The sequence below is a fragment of the Triturus cristatus genome, chromosome 1_2 (genome assembly GCF_964204655.1).
Source record: "Triturus cristatus chromosome 1_2, aTriCri1.1, whole genome shotgun sequence".
Lineage (NCBI taxonomy): Eukaryota > Metazoa > Chordata > Amphibia > Caudata > Salamandridae > Triturus > Triturus cristatus.
Genome location: NC_140580.1, coordinates 91,090,571 through 91,115,365, shown reverse-complemented (window position 1 = coordinate 91,115,365; position 24,795 = coordinate 91,090,571).

The window sequence follows — 24,795 nt, the reverse complement described above, 5'->3', positions numbered from 1 at the left end:
TGGGCCGGGGACCCGCAGCACCACACCCTGTACTGTGAGAGGTTCATTTGCGGTTTGGGCTGCACCTGTGCCATCTACCATCCTGGTTGTTGTATGTGCTGGGTGTGGAGTCACACCACACCTGGTAAAATGGAAGCTGGTATTCTTACACCTAGCAATTTCCGCTTTGGAAACACTACTCAGAATCAGCAGGGCAGTACCACCCTGTGGATAATACACTGTCTAAGGCATAATGAGTGCCTACGTGTGCATTATGCATATAAATAAAGGACTGCTTTGCTCCTTTCGGTCTTACTCTGCATTAAAAGATTGTGTTCAATTGGGATTTTTTTCAGACACGCACATGATGCTCCTAGATTTCTGATTGGCCTCTCCCTGGAAAATATAGACACACCTTTAATAATGGTTCCGAACGGAATTGTCCTTCTTGGCCCACAACGCCACAGAACCAATGTTTTCAACTTGAAGCCCCGATGTCGAGGCTGGCAGGAAAGATCACTGTGGGAACGAAAATATTGTTACCACTCGAAGGACTCTTTGTCATTTTATAGGCTGATATATGACTGACGCACTTGTGTTTTTTCATTCCTCGGTTGCCTGGCGTCCTAGACTCGAAATGCGCTCTGAAGTGGCCTTGGTGAATGCAACTCGATAACTCAGTCGGGGTAACGAATCAGGGGGTATATCATCAAAGAGGCGATAAAAATTATCGCCGCTTTTGCGTCCATTTTCGGGCGAAAAGCGGCGATCATTTTATCGCCAAATCAGCAAGGTCACGCTATCACGTGAAACCTTGCATTAGCGCCTGAATTCTGAACGCCCAGCTTTGCATCTCTAATGAGATGCAAAGTGGGCGTCCTGCCCTGACATGACTGGAGAAATGTGGCTAAGCGACATTTCTCCTATCATAAAGCCCCATGCTAAGAAGCATAGCGGCAAGAAAAGTAGCGATAACCCCTGTTATCGCTACTTTCCTTACGCCTGCTTCAAGACTGACTTAGCCACAGTGACGGCCCGTGTAGGGCGTTTTACTGGGGCGGTGACGTGGCGCAGAGGAGGGGCAGGGTGGGGGGTTGCAAAATGCGGCAAAAAAATTAATAAAACGAATTTCGTTGCGCGCGCTGCATCGCCAGATGCGATGCAGCGCGCGCAACGAAATTCGTTTTATAAATTTTTTTCGTAACTTACCTGAAATCGGCCGTTTGCCGCATTTTGCAACCCCCCACCCTGCCCCTCCTCTGCGCCACGTCACCGCCCCAGTAAAACGCCCTACACGGGCCGTCACTGCTTAGCCATGATATCCTATGGAAGGTGGATATCATGGCTAAGTATGCCTTGCCCTATCATCAAGCTAACGCCAAACTTTGTGCGATTATCGCTGGATTTCCAGCGATAATCTCACGTTTGGCAGTTAGCGCTAGGATTTTTATCGCTTTTGAGATAAGCGTTGCTAATAGCACGCTATCTCAGCGATAAAAATCCACGTTAGCCGGCGATAATTATCCTAGCGCTAAGTGCGCTTAGCGATAATTATCGCCGGTCCTTAAGGATATGCCCCCAGGTGAGGCCACCCCTCACTGACTGAGCTCTTTACCGTTTGTCGCTTATGCCCTTTTTATGTTCCGCCCGCAAACTCCGCAAGGCAACATGCATGAACTCCCGAATGCATAATTAATTTTGAAAGGTTCTTAATATGAGGTAACAGCGCCCCATCCCAGCCAGCCTTGTCCTCGTTTCCCATCAAGTGATGTTGTTTTCCTTTGCTCCTCCAACGCCCCCTCCCCCCACCTCCCGCCACCAGGGACGTAAAGCAGGTCCCTGCAGCCCTCAGCGCAGGTGAGGCCCCCAACCCTTCAGGGCCCCCATTCAGCCCAAGGCCTATGTATATCTGTGAGATATGGGAGACTGCGGGTCCCTGTCACGTTCTGCAGGGGGGCCCTGTCATTTTACGTCACGCCATTTCTCACCAGGCAAGGTGTTCAGTACTGCCCTGCTCCTGCAGGGGTCTCCCTTGTCACCCCTTCTGCCCGGACAAGCGGTCACCCCTCCCAGCCCTGCGCTCTGCTCTGTATCCCCCCCTTGTCTCTGGACAGGGTCAGGGCCGGCCCCAGAGCTGACAAGTGGGAATGCAGTCCTGAGGGACACAAAGGAGACATCAGCACTCCGCAATCATATCGTAATTAAAGGTCAGACTTAATTAAACAGAGCAGGGCTCAAGGACAGTAACGATTTCTTGCATTCCTCTGCACACCCCAGCGGGCCCGGTTAATTTCCAGCTTGTTATAGGGAGCCGAGTCATTGCAATAAATAACTTCTTTGACCTTGCAGATTCTGGAAAAAAACAGACTGTTTTGCAAGCGGGAGCCGCGTTAATCTAAGCGTTCTGGGGGAGGTTTGGTTTAGCGGCTAGACGCTAATCGGTGTGCCCAGGTGCTCTAATCTTTCCTGGGAGGCTTTTCTGCTACAAGGCCGCGAGCAGTCAATTATTTTGGGAGCAGGGCATTTTTTATCGGTTTGTCTGGTCCAGACGCTGAGCCCATGCTACCTCAGGAAACTAAACAGAGAGCGGCGCATTAAAACTGGGAGCATCTTTAGCCTCCCCCAAAAAGCACATTTTTAAAAACTGTTGTCTGTCTTCCTTTCTCTTTTCACAGAGTTTTCACCCCTCTCGATAGGGCGGATGCGAGTTCCAGCAGCAACCACTAAACCACCCGCTGGGACCAAGGAGAACACACAAACTGATCAACACAGAGAAGACTGCAAGGAAAATAATTTCTACAAAGCACTATCAGATGGTCAACCTACCACTTACTGAAGTTGCAATCAGCACCCCCAACAATCGACACCCGAATAGTGGCAAGAGGCCAGTTAATTGGTGAATGCAGCGATATGCAAAAATGTGGTTCATAGAATAGTATGACATATCGGTCTATTATAATATATTCTCATATTATTTATCTGTCTAACATTCTTGCTGTTTATCTATGTGTTTTATTATTTTGGATTTATACAAAATACTCCCCTACCAGAAGGTGCCAGAGCCCTGTACAGAGAAACAGCATTAGAGATGCATGACGTCCCTCACAGGGAACCAGCACGTAAAACTGTGAAGGAAAATACCAAAGGGCTGCATGGATATTGGGCTAGATGTATGAAATAGCGTGTTTGCGATTTCCTGATAGAACATTTTAGCGAATCACTATTAGGAAAGCACGAACTGCGATGTACAACAGTGAGTTTGACACTGTTAGCAATTCGCAGTGGGTGGCAAATGGACCTGCCTCATCTATATTCATGAGGCAGGTCGCATTTTGCGACACATTTTAAATGGCTGCAATCACAGGGATGGTGGCCTGCTGGGGTCAGCAGACCACCATGTCTGTGATTGCTTTTTAAATAAAGCAATATTTGTTTTGTAAAGCAGCCCGTTTTCCATAAACGAAAATGGGATGCACTTCAAAAATAAGAATAAAAAGCTACCTTTTCATTTTTTGACAGTAGACAGTGGTCCTGGGAACCACTGCCTGCTCTTGAAATAAATGTTGGCCCTCACATTCACAAAGGGGAAGGGATCCCTTGGAACCCCTTCCCGTTTGTGAATGGGTTACTGGTGGTAACTGCAAATGTTTTGTGACTGCCTTCCCGGTCGCAGAACGTTCATACATACCACTGCTGTTTGGTATTAGGAAGGGATGCCCTAAACACGCCCCTTCCTAATACCGGATCGCAAAAGCAAAATGCGATTCGGGAACAAGTTACAGAGTCGCATTTTGCCTTCTGTACACGGCAAAATTCAATTTACCAGTCGCCGTTTGCAACCGGTAAAATACTTTGTACAACTGGCCCATTGTCTTCTGTTAGTTAATGGAAATAATGCAAGCATCATGAATCATAAGCAGTAAAATAAGCGCAGCAGCATAGCAGGATTAAGACTAACATTGTGACGAAGAGGAGGAGAGACTCATAGAGCAGAAAGGACTAAGGGCCAGATGTGCGAATTGGCATGTTTGCGATTTCCTAATAGCGGTCCTGATACTGATGGGCTGTTTGCGACTGGTAAAATGCTTCGTACATCTGGCCCTAAGAACAGAAGAGTGTCCAGGTAGGAGAGAGGAGATGGGAAGGTGAGATGGTGAGCATAGCGGATGAGACTAGGGTGTAATGGGAAAAGGAGAAGATAGCGGTATTGGGAGTGGGCTCAATGCGAAGGGAGGACTGGGAGAGAGCCACAAGAGATCCTAAGGATAGATGGAGAATGGCAGAAGTTTTTTCACGTCAGTATGTCCATATATTGGAGGCAGAAACTAGTTTATATAAAGTTTAAACAAATTTGCCTTTTGCTCTTTGCAGTGTTGGACAAGATTGTCTCGGGTCAGATGGTTAGAGATTTCCAGATGCAGGGACTGCGACAGAGAATGACTGTGTAGCGCTGCAGTAAGATCTGATTTTTTTTTGCTTAAGTTCCTACATTGACATGGGTTCTCAGATTTTTGTTATCACCTCAGATTTCAATGGAAAATATTGGTCTTCCTGGTGTTGATGGTACAGTACAGGATTATAAAGCCACCTTGAAGTTTTTCTGGCTTTATGGAGGAGCCAACAAAGATCCTTTAGGACAGGAGGTGTGTGGTTTAATTTCGTAGTTCTGTCATTTCTAGTTCAGCCAGGTAGCTGAATGTAGAAGCGCTTTAATTGGAGCAGAGTTAAGGAGGTAATGCAGATGCCTTTTGGGATAACTGCCATTAACGATCCAGGATTATTGTAGGTCAGTGTAGTATAGCGTGAAAGCAATCTATGTCAATGAAAGGCAGCTCTTCCGGTTTTTAGGTCTCGCCTGACCCAGCGCATGCGCTGGTCTGGCGAGACTTATTGAGAGGGCTCCAAAAAGTGCTACCAGGCCAGCCTAGAGCTACAGTGCCTGTGCACGAGCGCGTGCGCCGCGCTTTACCGCGATTACTTTCACTTTCGCGGCCGCTTTGATGTTTGATCGTGATCGCGATCACTTTCTCTTTCGTGGCTGCACGGCCACTTGGCATAGCCAATAGGTCTCGCTTTTGGGACCTTAGAAGTATTTAATTATGCACTTATAAGGTCCCAAAGGCGAGACCTATTGGCTATGCCAATGCTTGTTGTGTTTAGTTTGTGAGTACCTGAAAAGACGAGAATCAATCCACAAACAACATTTTATCTCCAGGGTAGGGACAAGTCTGTCAATGTATAGTTTGCAGTCCGAAACTTTGTTGAATTTAAAGTTCAGTGCACATCTAATGAGAATTAATTCTTTTTCTTCTGATTGGATCTGAAAACATTCAGGGACATCTATTTATGCAGCTTAACAAGGGAATTCTTTAGTGGGCAGATATTTTGGGGTGAGGATATATTTTGATAGGTCTATATGTCATCTGCATATTGACTTATATTAAACCTTGCCTCCTCCATTAAGCTTATTAAGGAACAGCACAGGGGAAAGAACAAATCCAGGGAATCGGATACAATACATATTTGTGGCGGCCCCTGGCAGGGATTTGGCGGCCTCTGGCTTCCAGGAGGTTGGGGGGTTAAGCCCTTTCGTTGGTGCAAAAAGTGCCCCCACCGCTGTATTCTCTGAGTGAGAGCATAGGGTACACCCACACCTGTCTCCTGCTGTGGCTGGAACCAACCTATAGGCCCGGTACTCGGAAATAAGTAGGGAGAAGAAGAGCATGCACAGGGCTTTAAGTTGGGCGTATCCTGCCGGTGGCGGTACTCCGCACTCCCAGTAAATGAAAAGGCATCCCCCCCCCCCCTCCGGAACCATTAATCATGCCATTAACTTTACAGGCAAAACACTGATTTCTGACAATGTGTGCAAGAACCTTTAAGCTGATCCCAGTCAGTGACTCAGTCCCTGTTAAAGTTCGTTCGCTTTATGCAATGGTGAACTATGTGTGCACCTCTGTTTCCTAAGAATATTTTCATATCTCAGAAGGGTTTCAGTGGTGTTGTTTTTCATGCAATGTACGAATCTTGCATAACCGCACTGCAAGCCCAGTCACCTCAAGATGTCTGAATGAGTTCAGGGTGTGGGTGATCGTTCATGACTGGGCATGATTGAGAACTGCAGCTGAGGCTGAAAGCAGTTCGGCATTCTGACAGGGTCTCGTATCAAGGTGTTCTTACTAAATGCTCATCCAATCCTTGGCCTCTCTGCTGGGCGCAGACAACAGCGATTCTATGGGAAAGTGCATGGGGGAATTCAGCTGTCAAAATAGGGACAGTGCCAATGAAAACGAAAATGCAGGGTGTGTGAGAGGGGATGTTGACGTGGAGGATATGAAAGGAAGTATGTGTAGGAGAGAGTGAAAGAGAGTGGTGCAGATGACTTGAAATATGTAGATGGGGAGACTTCAGAAATATGAATGCAGCAAAGGGTGTAAGTGAATAACAGAGATGGAGCCTGCAGAAGGAAGTGATGTGACAGGAAGAAAGTGAGTTACCCCTTCATGTACATTGGATAAAAATCAGTGCTAACAAGCATTGGTACAGCTACTGGGTCTGGCCTGTTTTAGGTGTTTGTGTTAGCTGATGTACGATGTTTTTAGAAGCACTACCAGAAAACGCACATAAAGGCGCCGGAATACTTGTCAGGTGGCATGCAGCGTTCAGTTCACATTTAGGCCCCACCCATATTTGCATAGGCCGTGCGTTTTGCAAAGGTTTCCTAGTTACGCCTAAATGGCAATGCCACTTTTGGAGACCCCACCATCTTTTCCATCCCACTTACAGCACTGACATGGGAGAGGTGGTCCCACAGAGGAAGCTTGTATGTTTTTTGGAGAGAGGCAAGGCTGGGAGAAGGAACGGGTTTGAAAGCCATAAGAGTACCACAGGTTAGTGATACAATACAAGCGACGATTATTCAGCACTCCATCTTCCCTCCTTCCTCTCACATGCCACCTTTTCTGTTGCTTCCCTTTCCTTTTTCTTCTTCTTCTTCTTCTTCTTCTTCTTCTTCCCGCTTCCTTCTCCACTGCTGCACACTCACCCAGGACCACTGGAATGAACGATGCTGCAGTTATGGTGTTTTTCTCATAATTAGTATTTTGCCACATATTTCATTAAAGGTCAGTGAACGTTTTATTAAAACACCTTCCTGAGCTCCGGCCCGCCCGGACCCCCTCTTCCAGGGCCCCCTACCTACGCTCTCTGCACAGGGCCACCATGAGCCTAGAGCCACCCCTGACAGATCCTTGAAGGATACTGCAGGTGACTGTGACAAGTACAGAAGAGGAGTTGCAGATGCTAATTTGCTGTTTGCAGCGATCTAGAAAGGAGAAAAAACAGGTGGGAGCCTCTCATTTGAAGCACCAGAGTGATTTGAGGACTGCAATGATTCTCTAAAGAACACTATTGTTGCATGCAGCTAATAAATGAAGAAGGTTGAGGAGACAGATACCATATTGTCCAATATGCAATGAATTTCATCCAAAACGTTAGGTGTTGCAGGTTTGGTGCTGCATCCTTTGCAAAAGCCAGAATGGGATGGTGTTGGCAACTTGTCTTGATTGATGTTTGTTGAAAGTTGGTCTGGCACACACTTTCCAATGGCATTGTCCAACAAATGCAGATTGGCCACAAGTCAATAGGTGGAAAGCTGGTTGGGGCAGTCTGAGTTCTCTTTAATTTTAATGGGGGATTTGTTTGTTCTGTTTTAAGGGACTGTGGGAAGATAAAATCTATTAGTGAAGAGTTTTAAAGTAGGCAGTAGGGTCTGCAAAAATGTTTGTAGTCATTTATGTTGGTGGATGCTGGAATGGTATCTTGATGGAAGAAGGTTGACTTGAAAGCTTTGATGGACTTGGATAATTGTTCTTCAGTCAGGGGCGTACATTTGTAGTGACTCCCAGGTCGGGTGAAGGCAGAGTCGGCGAGGAGTGTCTGTCATTAGATTACAGTTTCTTTAAAGTACACTTGTGTTCATAAGATAGTTAAGACCGTCTTTGCATTTGGAAAAGAGCTGTTGTGTGCAGAGTAGCTCGGTGGCTTCAGTGACAACGACCTAGAGATTATAATTCTTCCGATCTGCTTTTAGCACTTCATGCATTCTCGGCACTTCGTTGCATCTCCAGTGTCTTTTTTCCTAGGGGCAATTATATAGAAAGCAGTTTACTCTGCATTATCACAGGTGGAAAATATCCATTTAATGCTTGAGCTAGACCTGTCTGTAACATGTCTGAAATATGTTTTTGGATAGTTCTTGGTAAAGAGTGTGTTACCAAACGGTAGATGTGAGTGATTGTCAGTGGTGAAGTGTTTAATAATAGAATGTAAATTGAGGCAACAACCTCTGATAACTTAAATAGGATTTAAAGTATCTAAAATGTGTCTTTAGGTCTCAAAAGGATTTAGATAAGTAAAATTCTGGGTGGTTAAAGTATGGCAAAAAGTGGGATGGCATCTTTTGTCCCATATTGTAAACTCAAAAGTCATCAACGATTTCAGGACCAGGATTTTCCAGGAATGACTGCTCCAGATGTAAGAATAGCTTTCATTTGCCATCTAGGAAAATATTACAAATGTTTCTTGCTTTTCAGATTCCTCCATTCATGAATGACTTTATTGCCGGTTCTAGTAGACTGCCCAGGCTAGCCCTTTCTCCAAGGCCCTTCCTGTTATTGACATCTGTCTAGTTGTGTTTCCTTCCAAGATGGCTGCAGACGTTTGTTAGGGCAGCTACTTCCTGTGAGCCATGGAGTGAACTGGGGTGCTCAGGCAGATCTTGAAATGGTTTGGCCACTGGGAAGTATAATTTTTAGCCTCTATGACATAATATTATGATATTTCATAAAAATATTGTTTAAAAAATATTGAGAACACAAGTGTCGCTATCCAATACATAAAACACAAATAACTTCAAAAATACAGTCGTAATAATTTAGACAATATTGAACACAAGAATAAAGCAATACAAAATATTGTCATCACAATAAAATGAAAGCAACATGACCGAAGCCCCAAAATCCAAGAAAATCGTCAATCAAAAGATTGCAAAAATCTATATTTCAATATAAATATATGTATATATTTATTAAAAACATATTATACAATACATAAATTATATATATCACTAAAACGGGAACCAATCAAACTAAAAAATAGTATTTCAAAGTGAGCAAAATGTGCAACTAACTGATGCAAAAGAAGCCACTCCTGCATGAAAGCATCACTCTCCCTAACTGAAACTACAGACAGAAAGGCTGCAACACTCGTAAAAATTAAAGCCCCTACAATTACAAACCAAGGGGCCTACTAGGATGGCGGTCGGACCTGAGTGGGTACGCCATCCTCGCGGTGTTAGGACCGCCTGCCAGACATGCGGCGGTCCCGCACCGCGAATTAGGATGCGGCTGCCACCCTGGCGGTCGCATTCCGCATTTTAACATTTAACAACTAACAGCCGCACCCGCCGTGATGTCAAAATCGCATGCCTGCCATTTCCGTACACCACGTGGCAGGCAACAGGCGGTGCCTGCCACTTTGTGCAGGGAACTGCAGGGGTGGTACCATGGGTACCCCCCAAGTGCACCCCCAAACCCCCCCGGGGGCCCACAACGGGCCCCCAGAGTCAATCCCCGTCAGCTTTTCCATGGAAAGACCTGTCCACAAGCTACATTGTAATATGGCTGGCGGTGCCTACTAGGCACTGCCACCATGTTACTGGCCCAGCGCCGCCCAGCTGGCAATCGGAACGCCATCTGCCGCGATACCCCCGCCATCATATTATGGCGGGGGTATTTCATGTTACGATGGCGTAACGGTCACCACCGCCGGCTCGGCGGTGGGGATCATTACGCCATCATAATGAGCCCCTTAGTACTGAATTCTAGCATCACATATTATTTACAAAAATGGTTAAATAATTCATTATACACAAACATAGGTAACAATTAAAAAAAAATTATATCTCCAATCACCAGTTGCAAGACTGCAAAAAAAGACAACAGACAATACAAAAAGAAAACTGAACCACAAAAATATTTTTTTTAAAACTCACAACAAAGACATGATCAAATGTAATTATAAAAATAAATAAAATAAAAAGAAAGTATAACTACTAATATAAATCAATAGGAAACTAAAAAATGAAAACGTACAAAATACAGCTAAATTTCAATAACTAAAACATTTCTCTTTCTCAACAGTAAAAAGAAGAATGAAAGGGCGAAAAAAAAAGACCTTCAACAAAATAAAGCCAACCAACCCAAAAAACAGGGGCTTTAAAAGCCAAAAATATAAATAAATAACTTAAAACATGTTATAAAAATGTCATATATTTTTATGACACATAATATGCATGAAATAACATATATTTTGAGGAATTCTGTAATCCACAGATATAATGTCGGAAGCCACAAAAAATATAAATCCACAAAAGGGGAAACTGCTATAAGGTTAAATGGACTGCCCCTATAGAATGGAAAGCCCTTCTAGAATGGGGACCCACTGGAAATTTACTAAATATTAGTCTAATGCTTGCTATGGCAGGGCCACCACCAAAGAAGATATTGTTGAAAGTGCAATGGAACACAATCATCCGTCAAACATCACAAAAATTCAAGTTAGGAGTGTCCTGCAAGGCTAAAGAGAATCGAACACAAGCTCATAGGAGCCCACTGGAACTATGCTAAAGAATACAATTCACCAAATTCCTTAAGAGCCAACGGGCAACTCCCTAGCATAGAGAATCAAAAAATATTAATACGTGGACCAAGGAGGGCTACTAGGGAAACACCAAGAACACTCCGAGCATTTGAAGAACTAGAAACCACTCAAAAGTTAACAATAACTCATACTAACAAAGATTTCTTACTGCATAACAATGACAATAACAACACAAGAATCACTGTAATGACTTACTAATCATCACACAATCATACATAATGATAATGGAAGCGACGTGTAAAACGTGCCCACCCAATAGAAATCCCTCAAAAGTTAACAATACCTCATACTAAGCAAGATTTCTTACAGAATGACAATGACAATAACAACACAAGAATCACTGTATCTGCAGCAAGTAATAAATTACTAATCCTCACACAATCAAACATATTGAAAATGGAAGGGACGTGTAAAACGTGCCCACCACCATTGGCACAAATATACATTGAACATGAGCAACACAAATGCCCCTTTAAATATATGCACTATTGCCAAAAAAGCAATGTGCAGCCTATAGGAAAAGTCTTAACACTTATAGAAAAATAAAATAATAATTACAATCCCCAAAATATCGTTAATGAGTTGGATCAAGCTATGATTTCCACAACTCTAAAAGTTTGCCTACAAACAGCAACATAAGTAGGCTACCTAATTTCAATCAACATATATGGAGGCACAGACAAAAATCAACACTCAGGGGCCGATTCCGATCCCGACTGCAAAACGAACCGACCGACACGGACCCAGACCGGATACCGACCGACACGGACCAGCGCCGTACGACCTGTGCAGTGCGATGCAAAGCGTGTGAATTACAACCAACACGTACAGAATACAAGCCGTTCGACCGAGCCATAGGGAAAATAGTGATCCGGCCGGAAAACCCACGCGAATTTCACCGACAGACACAAACCCGGAATGAACCCGACCGACCCATACCCGCGATGTCCGATCCAAGCAGTAAGATGCAATGCGTGTAAAACCAGACCGACTCGCATGGAGACCAAGCCGCACGACCGACACGCACAGACAACCGGGCCAACAAGCAATAGAGACCTTCGCGACCTACGCGTATGAAACACAGAAGATAGGCAGCGTGAACGAGGCGGAGAAGCCCGCACGAGCCAACATCAGCATCCGTTTCCGTCAGATGAACGTCTCCTTCATGCCTACAAAACCCAAAGGAAAAAAGACAAAAAAGGACCAAATAATTAATGACAAAGCCAATAAATATCAAATAAAAAAAACTGGGACAAAGACACCCCCACAACTCCAACTATATAAAGGACTACAATCACTACCATCATCCCTTGCAAACAGGAGACACAGCCAGCAGCAAACACCATTACACAGCAACCACAGACATACTCACAACTGACCCATCACACAACCCACACACCATCAGCAACTCATCCAAAAGCACACACACATACAGCCAGCAAAACGAACACCAACCCACCTTCACTTGCACCCTCACACACACATCCCTCACCACCACCACCCATCACCATGCCCCCAAAGAAGAATGCAAAGTTCACAGATAGTGAGTTAGAAGTGCTGGTAGACGAGATCATCAGAGTAGAGCCACATTTGTTTGGTACATTGGTCCAAAGGACCCCCATCTCACAGAAAACCAAGATGTGGGTGAGGATTGTGGACAAGGTGAACGCCCAAGCACCAGCAAGGCACACAAAGGACGGTATCCAGAACAGGTGGCATGAGGTGCGCAGGAGGGTCAAGAAACTCATCGAAAAAGATCACGCCCCCCCTGAGTCAGTGCACCGGCGGTGGCCCTCCTGCCAAACCAGTCTACTTCAGGACCTTGGAGGAGAAGGTGCGGGATATCCTACCACCAGAGAGCGTCCATGGGCTAACAGACATACCAGAGCCTGGTAAGTACACAAACAACATACCCAAGATTGTGTGGCAAGGGGACAGTGAAACCATGCACCGCAAGCAAAGCTACAGTAACCAATAGATAATCATACCAAGATGTTTATGCCAGTCAGACAAACACAATACCTGCCATCTCATAGTGACTTGGAACTGTGTCATGACATGCACCAACCTACAAACAAATAGAGCAAGGCAGTGGCACAAAGCTAAATACTTTGCCACCACAAACACACTACCTCACAGTGCAGCTGACTGACAGGAAGGAATTGTGGGGATGCAGGTGAAGTGAGTGTATCCAAAAACATGATGGGGCCTGTAGTCACAGATAATGCTCCCCCTCCTGATTGGCCCATCAAGACCTCTCTGAAACATGCCCACATCACAGGGAGTGAAAAATGACTGACAAGATGGCTGACACTGGCTCCTGCTGTGGGGAGCACAAGGCCCTGCTAGGGCATGTGCACAAATCAGAAGCAGGACACCACTGGCTGACATCCTGAAAGACAAATTGCACACCCCACAATGGAAGCACGTTTCATGGTGGGATGTCTGGCCGGGTGGGAAGGAGGACTGACAGCTCTGACCATACTTACCAGCATGTGGAGACACACACACCCCTCAACACAAACTCCACACAACTCACCGGGTAGAATGCATTGACCCACACCTCTGTGAAATATCAGCAAAGATGCACCATACTGGGTGCTGCTGTGTGAAGCACAGGGGCTCTCTTTGGACTTGTAGCCAAACAAACACCAGGATTTCACAGTCAGCCATCTTGCCATCGCTGTCACACCCCCTCACAGGGAAGCTGAGTCAAGAGGAAGGAAGTATGGGCATGCTGGGAAGGGGGGTGTAGCCAAGAGTATGATGAGAGTCGCAGTAACAGACAATCTACACCCACCCACATGTCCCAGTAAGCATACACTGAACCATGCTCGCCTCACAGCACAGGGAGTGGGAAGGGACTGACAAGATGTCTGACACTGGGCTCTGTTGTGGGGTGCACAAGACCCTGCTTGGAAATGGGCTACAACAAACACCAGGACTTCACAGTCAGCCATCTTGCCATTGCTGTCACACCCCCTCACAGGGAAGCAGAGTCAAGAGGAAGGAAGTATGGGCATGCTGGGAAGGGGGGTGTAGCCAAGAGTATGATGGGAGCCACAGTCACAGACAATCTACACCCACCCACATGGCCCAGCAAGTTCTAACTGAACCATACTCGCCCCACAGGGAGTGGGAAGGGACTGACAAAATGTCTGACACTGGGTTCTGTTGTGGGGAGCACAAGGCCATGCTGGGAACTGGGCACCAACAAACACCAGGAATACACAGTTAGCCATCTTGCCATTGCTGTGACACCCCCTCACAGGGAAGCAAAGTCAAGAGGAAGGAAGTATGGGCATGCTGGGAAGGGGGGTGTAGCCAGGAGCATGATGGGAGTTGCAGTCACAGACAATCTACACCCACCCCCATGGCCCAACAAGTTCTAACTGAACCATACTCGCCCCACAGGGAGTGGGAAGGGACTGACAGGATGTCTGACACTGGGCACTGTTGTGGGGAGCACAAGGCCATGCTGGGAAATGGGCAACAACAATATCAAACTCTGTCCGCGACAAGCTGGGAAAAAGCAGTGTATAGGCAGGCATCTGTTCGTAAGGTAGAAAATGTCATGTTTGTAAACCATCGATGCATGTAGAATCATAACTCACATTGTGTATCTCTTCCAAAGACAGGTGGTGCTGGGCACCCAGCACCAAATGAAGAGGATTTCCAGTCCCAGACTCTGGCGGACACTGAGCTCTCTGGTTTGACTCTGTCTCTGTCCTCTTCGGATGACGACGACCAACCTGGCCCCTCCGGTGTGAGTCATCATGCAGCACCAGCAGCATAAACATCTGCAACCCCTTTACCCACGCCTCCAGCATCTGGAAACTGACAGGGCACCCCCGCCAACACGGACAGACCAAGGCCACTGAACACCCACAGCACAGGGACACAGGACCCCCCGGAAGCTACAGCAAACACCACTAGCAACACCACCCAAGGGGTCCCAGTGTCACCTGTGCGTCCCGCCGTTGGTCCTGCCCGTGTGGATAGGGGTGCTGGGAGGGGTGGGAGGCAGAGGGCGCGCCTTGCAGAGGGGTCTGGACTGCATGATGACTCCCACCTGGCACGCATCATAGATGCGTACCAGGATAGCACCAGAGGATTTGGCCAGGTAGTGGGGACCCTCAAGGACATGCAACAGGAGCAGGCTGCCCACCATGCCCGCATGGAGGCCAAGTGGGATGCCCTTACTGCGGTGCATCGGGACATACTCCAATGCCTCCGCCACATCAACACAAACCTGTCCACACCTCCCTGTGTGGCAAAAACATCTGTTGCAACACCATCTGCCAGCGCCACAGGGAGGGAGGAGGACTCTGGCGGAGAGTACCCTGCACTGCAGAGGCCTGCACCTGAGGATCCCCCCCCCCCCCAGGAAGAAGAGGGGTCGTCCGAAGAAGGACCTGTGAGAGGCAGATGTCCCAGCACATCCCCAGGGCCTCTAAACCTGTTCTGGACAATGTTCTTTGTGCGCAACCCGTTCACCTTGTCCAATCGCACACAATTCGCCCACATGACATGGAGGGCTCATGTTGGGCCAATGTAGCAGATGACTGTGGACTTTACTCTGGACATTTCATCTACCAGCACATCCAACTCTAATGTGAACTTTGGATTCCAAAACCAATGTACAGCATCCACCATCCTATGCACTTTCCTCACACATGTTTGAAAATAAACTCACCAGTACACCATACTTGCCTCTGTTGTAATTCCAACTTGTCATGTGTCATGGAGATGTCGATCTGCTACACAACACAGTGCATGCCAAATACTCCAACAATGTGACCAACGTAACGTGAGTCATGGTGATGTGACACATGTGAGGGAGACACACCACTATGGCACCACAACACATACTCACCATGGCCATGTTACTCATCCCACACAATGATGTTGACCTGAAACACATTGGCATGCACAGACACAACACCAACCCCAGTCAGTGGTAACAAGTCCACAGGTGAGGTAAGCAGATGTCAGTCAAATTTGGGAAGACAGACAACGCACATAACAAAGCGTAGCACAGGTTCATTACACATCAGCAACATGTTTATTCCACAATAGTTGCACGGTAATTCTACTTAACAGTGGACACACGCTCACAAAGTTTTGGAGAATTGAAGTCCAGGGATGTGTGGTACATCAGTTGATAGGAATTGACAACTTCCACACTGGTGCTGGATTCCGGGTGTTGGGGGTCAGTGTTGACCAAACAACAGGCAGACACAAGACACAGTCAAAAGCACAGCAGAACAGGAGAGAAATGCAATACACATGCACAAATCATGTCGCTAGAAACCTACACAAAAACAAGTTAGCAGTACTACCCTATTGTGGAGTACACACCACCTGAATGGACACATCACTGCACACATACAGTCAAGTGGCACACAGACACACCCAGACAGCAACAGAGCAGCCACAACACATTCCAGGCTACCTCCATACATTGACATAACCCTGGAAACTCCCATTCAGGTGAAGAAGTTGTTGATGAGCTGTGAGCGGACGTCACCCTCATCCTCATCATCACTGACATCTTGGCCCAGGCCGCGATCCTCCACATGTGCCAGAGGTTGGTCATCGTCATCCTGGATGAGAGGCACCTCCTTCCGCACTGCCATGTTGTGTAGCATGCAGCATACAAGGATTATTTTGCACACCTTTGCAGGCTCATATGGGAGGACCCTTCTGGTCTTGTCCAGGCAGCGAAAGCAGCTTTTCAGGAGTCCGAATGTCTGCTCAATCACCCTCCTGCTCTGACCAGGTGCCTTATTGTAGCGCATCTCTGCTGGTGTCACAGGTTTCCAGAGGGGTGTCAGCAACCACGGCATGTTGGGGTATCCGGAGTCACCTACAGACACAAAAATGAACAAGTAGTTGAGTTTTGTAGGAGTGCGGAATACAACATTGACAAACACACACAATGAGAAACAGTCAGTACACACCGACAAGCCAGGCATGCTGAGCTGGCATCTGTGACATCAGCGTTGCAATGCGACTACTCCTCATTATGTAGGCATTGTGCGCCGAACCAGGGAACCATGCACACACATGTGTGATAGACATGTCAGCAAGACATACCACCAGAGCATTGATGGAGGGGTAGTGCTTCCTGTTCCAGTATGCCGGCTCATGTGCCTGTGGTGGTATCAGGGCCACATGTGTTCCATCAATAGATCCGATGACGTTCGGCATCCTCCCCAATATATAAAAGGCATCCTTTATTTCAGGGAGTTCAGCTGGGCTGGGGAACTTGATGTACAGGTCTAGGAAATGCAACATCCCCTCCAAGACATCGCGTAGCACCCGACTAAACATCGTTTGCGACATACCAGCAGCAGTAGCCACAGTGTACTGGAAGGTACCAGTAGCAAAGAAGTGCAGGGCTGCCATCCCCTTCACCTCTGGGGTCAGTGCTGTAGGGTATGTCCGGCCAGGTAGCAGATGTGGCGCCAACTGCTCCGCCATCTTCTCAATCAGTGGCCTGGTGAAGCGGTACCATCTGATGCAGTCACGTTCCTGCATGGTCGCAAGGTCTGGGAATGGTCTATGGACAGCTGGTGCCCTGCAGTACAGAGATGCACAAAGGAAGATTGTCAGTTCATCCACCCATGTGGCCATGACCAGGCTCAATATCACATGATGGATCATGACATTACACAATGTACTGGGGTGTGTGCTGTTGGGCATGGACACATATGTCACCTACATGACCATCACCTCACATCTCAATTCCACATGTCCACATGAGTTCCATGTAGTGCAATGGCCAATCATCTGACTGTGTCACCCAACCTATGTACTGCTATGACGTTCCAAACATTTCATTTCTTTTTAACTCTTGTTTCCGAGAAACATTCAAATATTGTGCAGCACCGATAACTGTTTGTCTGGAGTATGGTGCAAACAGTATTAGAGATGTTGAACCGTCAACCACATCTAGACCGGATCCGTACTCTTTTCCGTCGCCTAGGTCCCCATAGATTCAAAGGACAGCGTCTCGGAAAGAAGAGATGACAAGAAATGAAATTCTTCTCTATTTAAACAAACATTTGCCAACTTTGGATCACTCCTGAAAGAGATAGAATATATTTTTCTTGAGATACAGCTTTTAACTCTATTGCACTAGACAATGAATATACTATCTAGAGGAGTAACTCTGCCTACTATATGCCCTGAAGAAGCCCGCAACGGGTGAAACTCGTCGGCTGTATTGATTGTCCAGCATCTTTTTTTTAAATAAAGGACTGAATATCTAAAGATTTCCTCCCGACTCTTGTGTTAAAAATCAAGCATTTGTGCTTTTATTCTGTTATTTGCAGTTTGCTTATATTGCCTCTCAGAGCCTTGTGTACATTGTAAAGCTGTTTGTTAAAAAATAGAAGATGTAATTTTCAATGGAAGTGTTAGTTCTTAACAAAAATAAATGTGAACTATGTGACACGTGTAACTTAACTTTCTGTTAATATTAAGGGCCGGATTAAGTTTCGGGCTGAAAAGGCTCCGACCACCGGTTGGAGCCCTTCAGCCCGCATCGTAATCGGTTGGTAGGATTCCTTTCCGACCAACCCATTTTGATGGGGTCAGTCGGAAGGGAATCCGAATTAGATTTCCGAATGGCATCCGACGGGCTCGGAGAGCCCTTCCGCCATTCAAAAAGCCTTTAGTAATCCCTCAGCCGGCTCTTTCTGGCCGAGGGATTACGACGACAGATTCCCACTGCCTTTCTGTGCCGTGCCAGCCTTTCTGACACAGAAACGCATTGGGAATTTGTCTTTGGGGGCCCCCATCGGTCCAAGGCCTCGGAATGGCAGTCTAGGGGGCAGCTATGGCCCCCCCCCCCAATGTTCCCTGCCACAGCGCCACTGGGTGCAGGGATGAACTGCATCTCTGCTATTTGCAATGAGAGCATGCATTCTGTTTGGAATGCAAACTCCCATTGAAAAGAATAGGATTGCAACCAAACAGGGTTCGGTCGCATCCTACTTGCTGGGCTGGAACCCATGACAGGAAGTAGTTTGGTTCCAGTTCCCAAACGATGTTGGATAGACTCCGGTCCGTCCGACATCGGAATCGGCCCCTAAGTGAAATATTACATTTAACTTAAAACTAACCAACCTAACCAAATAAAAATGATGTCAGAAAGTTGTATTTACTATTGTTACTCCAAACTTAACCAATATTTTGGGAGATTATATTTACTATTCCAACTCCATATATACCTACATTGAGGAAGGCGTTGGACTTTTGGAGGTGCGGGGTGAATTTACTAGTTCCACTGCAAACACAATCACATTGGGGAAAGCATTGGATGTGAGGGAGTTCAGATTTGCTACTCCCACCCCAAATGTAATGGGGAAAGTGTAGGACTTTGGGGGTCCTGGGGTGACTATTCCCGCTCCAAACGTAACCACATTGAAGCAAGTACTTGACTTTGAAGGGGTTAGGTTAACCATTCACAATCAAAACTCTGCTGCATTGGGAAAACCATTGATCTTTGGGGCAATGGAGTTACTACTCATACTCCAAACCTACCCACACTGGCTAAAGTGTTTGACTTTGGGAGAGTTTCAGATGATATTCCCACTCCACACTTAGCCACATTGTGGTATTCATTGGACTTTGGAGGGTTTGATTTACTATTCCCACTCCAAATATAGCCACATTGGAAAAAGTTTGGACTTTGAGGGGTTATGATTTTCTATTCCCTCCCAAAACTTAGGGCCTGATGACAACTTTTGGCTGTGCGGGAGCGCACAGCATGCCACCGTTGCATCCCTACACTGCCAAGAGGCGCCACCCCCTGCCAGATTACAACTAATTTTGTGGTCAGTGTGAGCCTTAAACAGCACCACCCCGGGACCGCCAGTGCACGTTCCTGCGCAGGAAAGAATGCACCTTGCAGTGCAATCCTTCCAATGCAGGAACTGGGGGTGCAAAACTACAGGAGGGTACATGATGTGTCCCCCTGAATGCACCCCCGTGCACAGGGGCAGCCCCATTTCTTTCCTCACTGTCAGCAGTTACATGGAGGAAGAACCTCCGTGACTCCGCTGGTAGTGAGAAAAATCGTCATATGTCTCAGGGTACCACCAAGCATATTGCGGCCCTCATACTGCTGCAGGACTGCCAGGGAACGCGGTTCTCTGGCGCTTGTGGCGGTGCAATGGTGGTCCGACTACCAAAGTCCTAATAGGGCAGTCGGACCGCCGGTGCAGCGGTGGCTGGACTGCTGTGCCCTCTCAAGTCTGCATTCTCATAATCAGGCCCTTGCCCACATTGGGGAAAGTGTTGGACTTTGGGAGGCTTAGGTTTGCCATTCCCACTCCAAACTTAGCTACGTGGGGAAACACTAGCACTGCAACATCCTCCTATAGAACATAATGGTGGTAGGGACTTAAAACCCAATAGGAAATAATGTTAAATTAAAGCAAAGTAATTAGATTAGTTAAAAACATAAATACATGTAACTTAATGTTAGAAATCTAAAAATAAACCATATCACCATATCTATTATTTATTTTAACAAGTTTTTGAATTTATATAATAATGTAACACTTATTTTTAATAAAATATAATTTAATTATTTGTGACTCATTCTATAAGCTACTTTAAAAAAAAAAAATAATAATTTATTGATAGATTCAAACACAAAACAACGTACATTGGCGTTGAATAAATCGGCATGACTACCATTGGACTGTGCACAAGCATGCAACGAGCACTTTCACAATAAATTGACATAATAATGATGCAAGGTACCTTACTGACCTCCAGCTGTATCATGTAGTAGCATAGCAGTTCTTAATCTACTTATTGATCAACCATAGGATCTCAATCACTCAATTCTGCCTCTGAGGTCTCACGTGGGGGGTCACATATATTCCCTCTGTACGCATTCCAACCTCCCCACACCTGGGTCCACTTTTTGGGGCAGCCTCTATGTATATACACCGTTTTTTCAACAACCATTGCGGTGTCCATGTCTCAACACCATTGGGCAAGGGTAGGGGGCTGCCTGGATCCCCATCTTTGGGCTATGTTACGCTTTGCCAGTAGGAGTCCCAGTGTCACCCAGTGTTGCGCCACACGGCTAAGGTCCGTAGGCTCCCACACATTGAGGAGACACCTCCTCAGTTCCGGAAGAGTCGGGACTTTTGTCACCTGGGAGAGTGTGCGCATGATCGCCCGCCAATACTGGGCGATTACGGGGCAATCCCAGAGGGTATGGAAGAGACTGCCTTCCGCACCACACTGCCTAAGACAGAGCGGTGAGTCGGTCCGTTTAAGTTTATATAGAAGTGTGCGGGTATAGTAAGTGCGGTGTAGAATTTTTAATTGTACCAGCTTCAGTTTGGATGATATCCCCACCTCCTTAGGGGAGGAAAGCGCCACCTGCCAGTCCGTCTCATCAAATGCTCCCAGTTCTGTCTCCCATTTAGCCTTAAGGGCTGATAATGGATCTGGCTGATTGTTAATCACCTTCCGGTATGTCAGGGACGTAGCACTCTTAGTTAGATGCTCCATGAGGAGTCTATCCTCCAATGGCGAGGACTCCGCTAGCCGAGTCCCAGGCGGGACTGCCGCCCGGAGTGCATGTCTGATTTGTAGGTAGCGAAATCGTTCAGTGGCTGCCAGGTCATATTCTGCTTGCAAATGGGCAAGAGTGACTATGTCACCTTTTTTCCAGAGATCACCGACCCTCGATATTCCAATTAGATCCCATTGTAGAAACCCCTTGGTAGTGCGCAGCACTCCCAACTGCTTCGCGTCCCATAGTGGTGTGGCCTGAGTTATCTTCCCCTCCCAGCCAAGAGCACGTTGCGCCTCGAACCATACCCGCAGAGTATGTGCCATTGGGCCCGTTAAGCAGCGTTTCTTAGTGGGATTATAGAGCGCTCCCATAACCCCTCCAGTCCCCAACAGTTGATGGTCCATACGGTAAGCCGGGTCGTCCCCTGGCACGTGAAGCCACTGGTTTATTACCATAAGCTGTGATGCCCAGTAGTATATCTTAATATAAGGGAGGGTGATACCCCCGTCGTACCAGCCTCTGGTCAGCTTATGGAGCGCTATCCGTGGCGTTTTATCTTCCCACAATAAACTGGTCACTTCTGCGTTTATGGCAGTAAAGTATGTAGGAGCAACCGGGAAGGGTGTATTCTGAAGCAGGTAGAGAAATCTAGGAAGCGCCATCATTTTAAAAAGGGCGGCCCTTCCCAGCAGCGTCAGGGGCAGGGAACGCCAGTGCCTAACGTCGCTTCGAAACCGAACCAAGGGGCGTGTCAGGTTTTCCACGACAAATTTCGTGCTGTCTGCTGTCACATATATGCCTAAGTATTTGAAACCGTCCTCTACCACCCGAATGTCACACCCCTCAGGGAGCCGCGGCGGGGAGCCCTGGAGTACATAGAGATAGGATTTTTCCCAGTTTATCGTGTATCCGGACACCCTCCCATACAATGCGCAGATGTCCAGGAGACAGCGTAGCGAGCGCGCCGGCAAGGCCAAGTACAGTAGGACATCGTCCACATATAGAGAGATGCGGTCCTCCCACCCCATCATCCACTTTAGGCCACGGATAACCGGGTCCTGTCGCACCCAGGCCGCGAGCGGCTTTAGTGCCAGTGCAAATAAGAGTGGGCAGAGGGGGCAGCCCTGTTGCGTCCCCCGCCCCAACGGAAAGGCGTTCGAGATATGCCCATTTACGACCACCTGCGCCAGAGGCTTGGTATATAAAAGCTGGATCCAGGCGCATATTTTGGGGCCAAATCCCAGGTGGCAGAGAACAGCAAAGAGAAAGGGCCATTCCACCAAATCGAATGCCATCCGCGCGTCCAGCGAGAGAATGACTGCGTCCTCTTCTATCGAGGAGCGATGTGCGAGGACTCCATGCAACCACCGTATGTTCAGGGCGGTATTTCGATTAGGCATGAACCCAGATTGGTCCGGGTTTATTACGGTAGCAAAGTGCGGCTGCAGCCTTGTTGCCAAGACTTTTGCAAGAATTTTTGCCTCGGCGTTCAGCAGTGAGATTGGGCGATAGGAGGTGCACTCGTGCAGTGGTGTGTTAGGCTTGGGGATGGCTACTATGGTGGCCAGTCTCTGATCCCAGGATAGAATCCCTTTCTTCAAACTGTCCGTGTACATACCCAATAGGTGCGGAACTATGTGAGTTGTGGCTTTCTTGTAGAATTCCACCGGAATTCCATTTGGCCCCAGCGCCTTCCCAGTGCGGAGGGCAGCTATCGCAGGTGTAATTTCCTCCGCGGTCAGGTCTTTTTCTAGGGCCGCTACCTCTGACAGGGCCAGCGTGGGCATGGCGATGTCTCTAAGGAACGCCAGATTGTCCACAACGGTGGACGTGGCCTCCGGAGTATAAATCTTTTCGTAGTGCGTCGACAGGGCCTCCGCAATTTGCCGAGGTTCCGACGTGAAACCACCAGTTTCTAACTGGATCCGTGCCACCCATCTAGCTGCACGCTCCTTTTTCTCAAGCCAGGCTAACAGTCTACCCGCTTTATCCCCTAGTTCATAGATCGTATGCTGAGTTGTAGCGTGTCTAGCCCTTGCCGCCTCCCAAACATAGGACTTATATTCTTGTTGCGCCATGAGCACTCTATCTGTAGTGTCTTCATCTATGTGTGTTGCATGGTCAGCCTCTGCCCTAGCCACCCCTTGTTCAAGGTCGTGTACCTCTGTTTGTTGGTTTTTCTTGTGGTCAGTCACCATCGAGATTGCCTGCCCTCGAAGGACCGTTTTGTACGCCTCCCACAATGTCGTTGGGCTTGTCACTGAGTCCTTATTTTCTGCGAAATACTGCCTGGTTGTTACCAGAAGAGCTTTATTAATTTTGGGTACTTTGAGGTATCCAGGGTGAATTGGGAACACCCTACGCCTCTGTGGGGTGAAGATTGCAAATGTGATGAGGACTGGAGAGTGGTCTGAAATGCCCCTAGGCAAATGTGTTACGTCCGTCATCCCCCTCAGCCCCGTTGCCGGTGCAAAGATGTAGTCTATGCGTGAGAGACTGTTATGAACCCCTGAGTGAAATGTGTATTGCCGTTCCTCCGGACAGCGGGTTCTCCAGGTGTCTATGAGGCCAAGTGCCTTCGTAAATTCACGCAGTTTGGGAGTAGCGCTACCGTGATCTCTGGTGGACGATCTGTCCTTTAACGGATCCATCGCCGCATTAAAGTCCCTGTCTATTATCAGTTCCCCATGCGGTAGCGACAGCAGAAACTCTCCCAACGCCTGGAAAGTATCCTGATGGAGTGTCGGGGGGACGTACACTGTCACCAAGTTATACATTTTCCCCTCCCATTGGCAGGTCAACGCCGCAAAACGACCATGATCCTCCCTACGGGAGTCAGCAATGATCAGTGGGAATCGCTTATTAACTAGTATGCCCACCCCACGGGACCCTGACGTAAATTCGGAATGTACCACCATTTTAAACCCCCATCTATCCAGTGCCTCTGTAGTCGTGCCCGCTAAATGCGTTTCCTGTAGGAGTGCCACTGCTGGCCCCTTGCGCTTTAGATATTGTAGGACCAGCCCCCGCTTGATTTTATCTCCCAAGGCATTCACATTCCAGGGCAGTATTCTAAACAAGGGGCTGGGCGACTGCGGATTCCCTACAGTTGAGCTAGAATTTGCCGCTAAGGTGGGCATTTGAGCTCTTTCCGTCATGTAGGGCAGTATGAAGTTGCATGAAATGTACACCCATCCTCCGTTCCAAAACAGACATAGCTTGCATCAATCGCCAATGTGTAAACTCTAAACCAAAAACAAAACATAAAACAACTGCCACGGCGCCAACACCCCAAGGCGCCGAAGCAGAGTATTCAGGCGATAGTGGACGCTGTCTTCTCCCTGACACCACCGCCAAGCCCCCAGCGGCCCGGCCAGAGCCCTGCCTCCGGGCTGGATGCGGTACCGGACAGCGCGGGACCTCCCCCAAAGCGCCACGCGGGTCCCTCGGAGCGTTGCAAGGTGCCCACCGCCAGTCTGCCCTACCCCGCAACGTCAGCGGCCACGATGCTGTCGCCTCCGGCTTCCGCAGTCCCAGGCTAC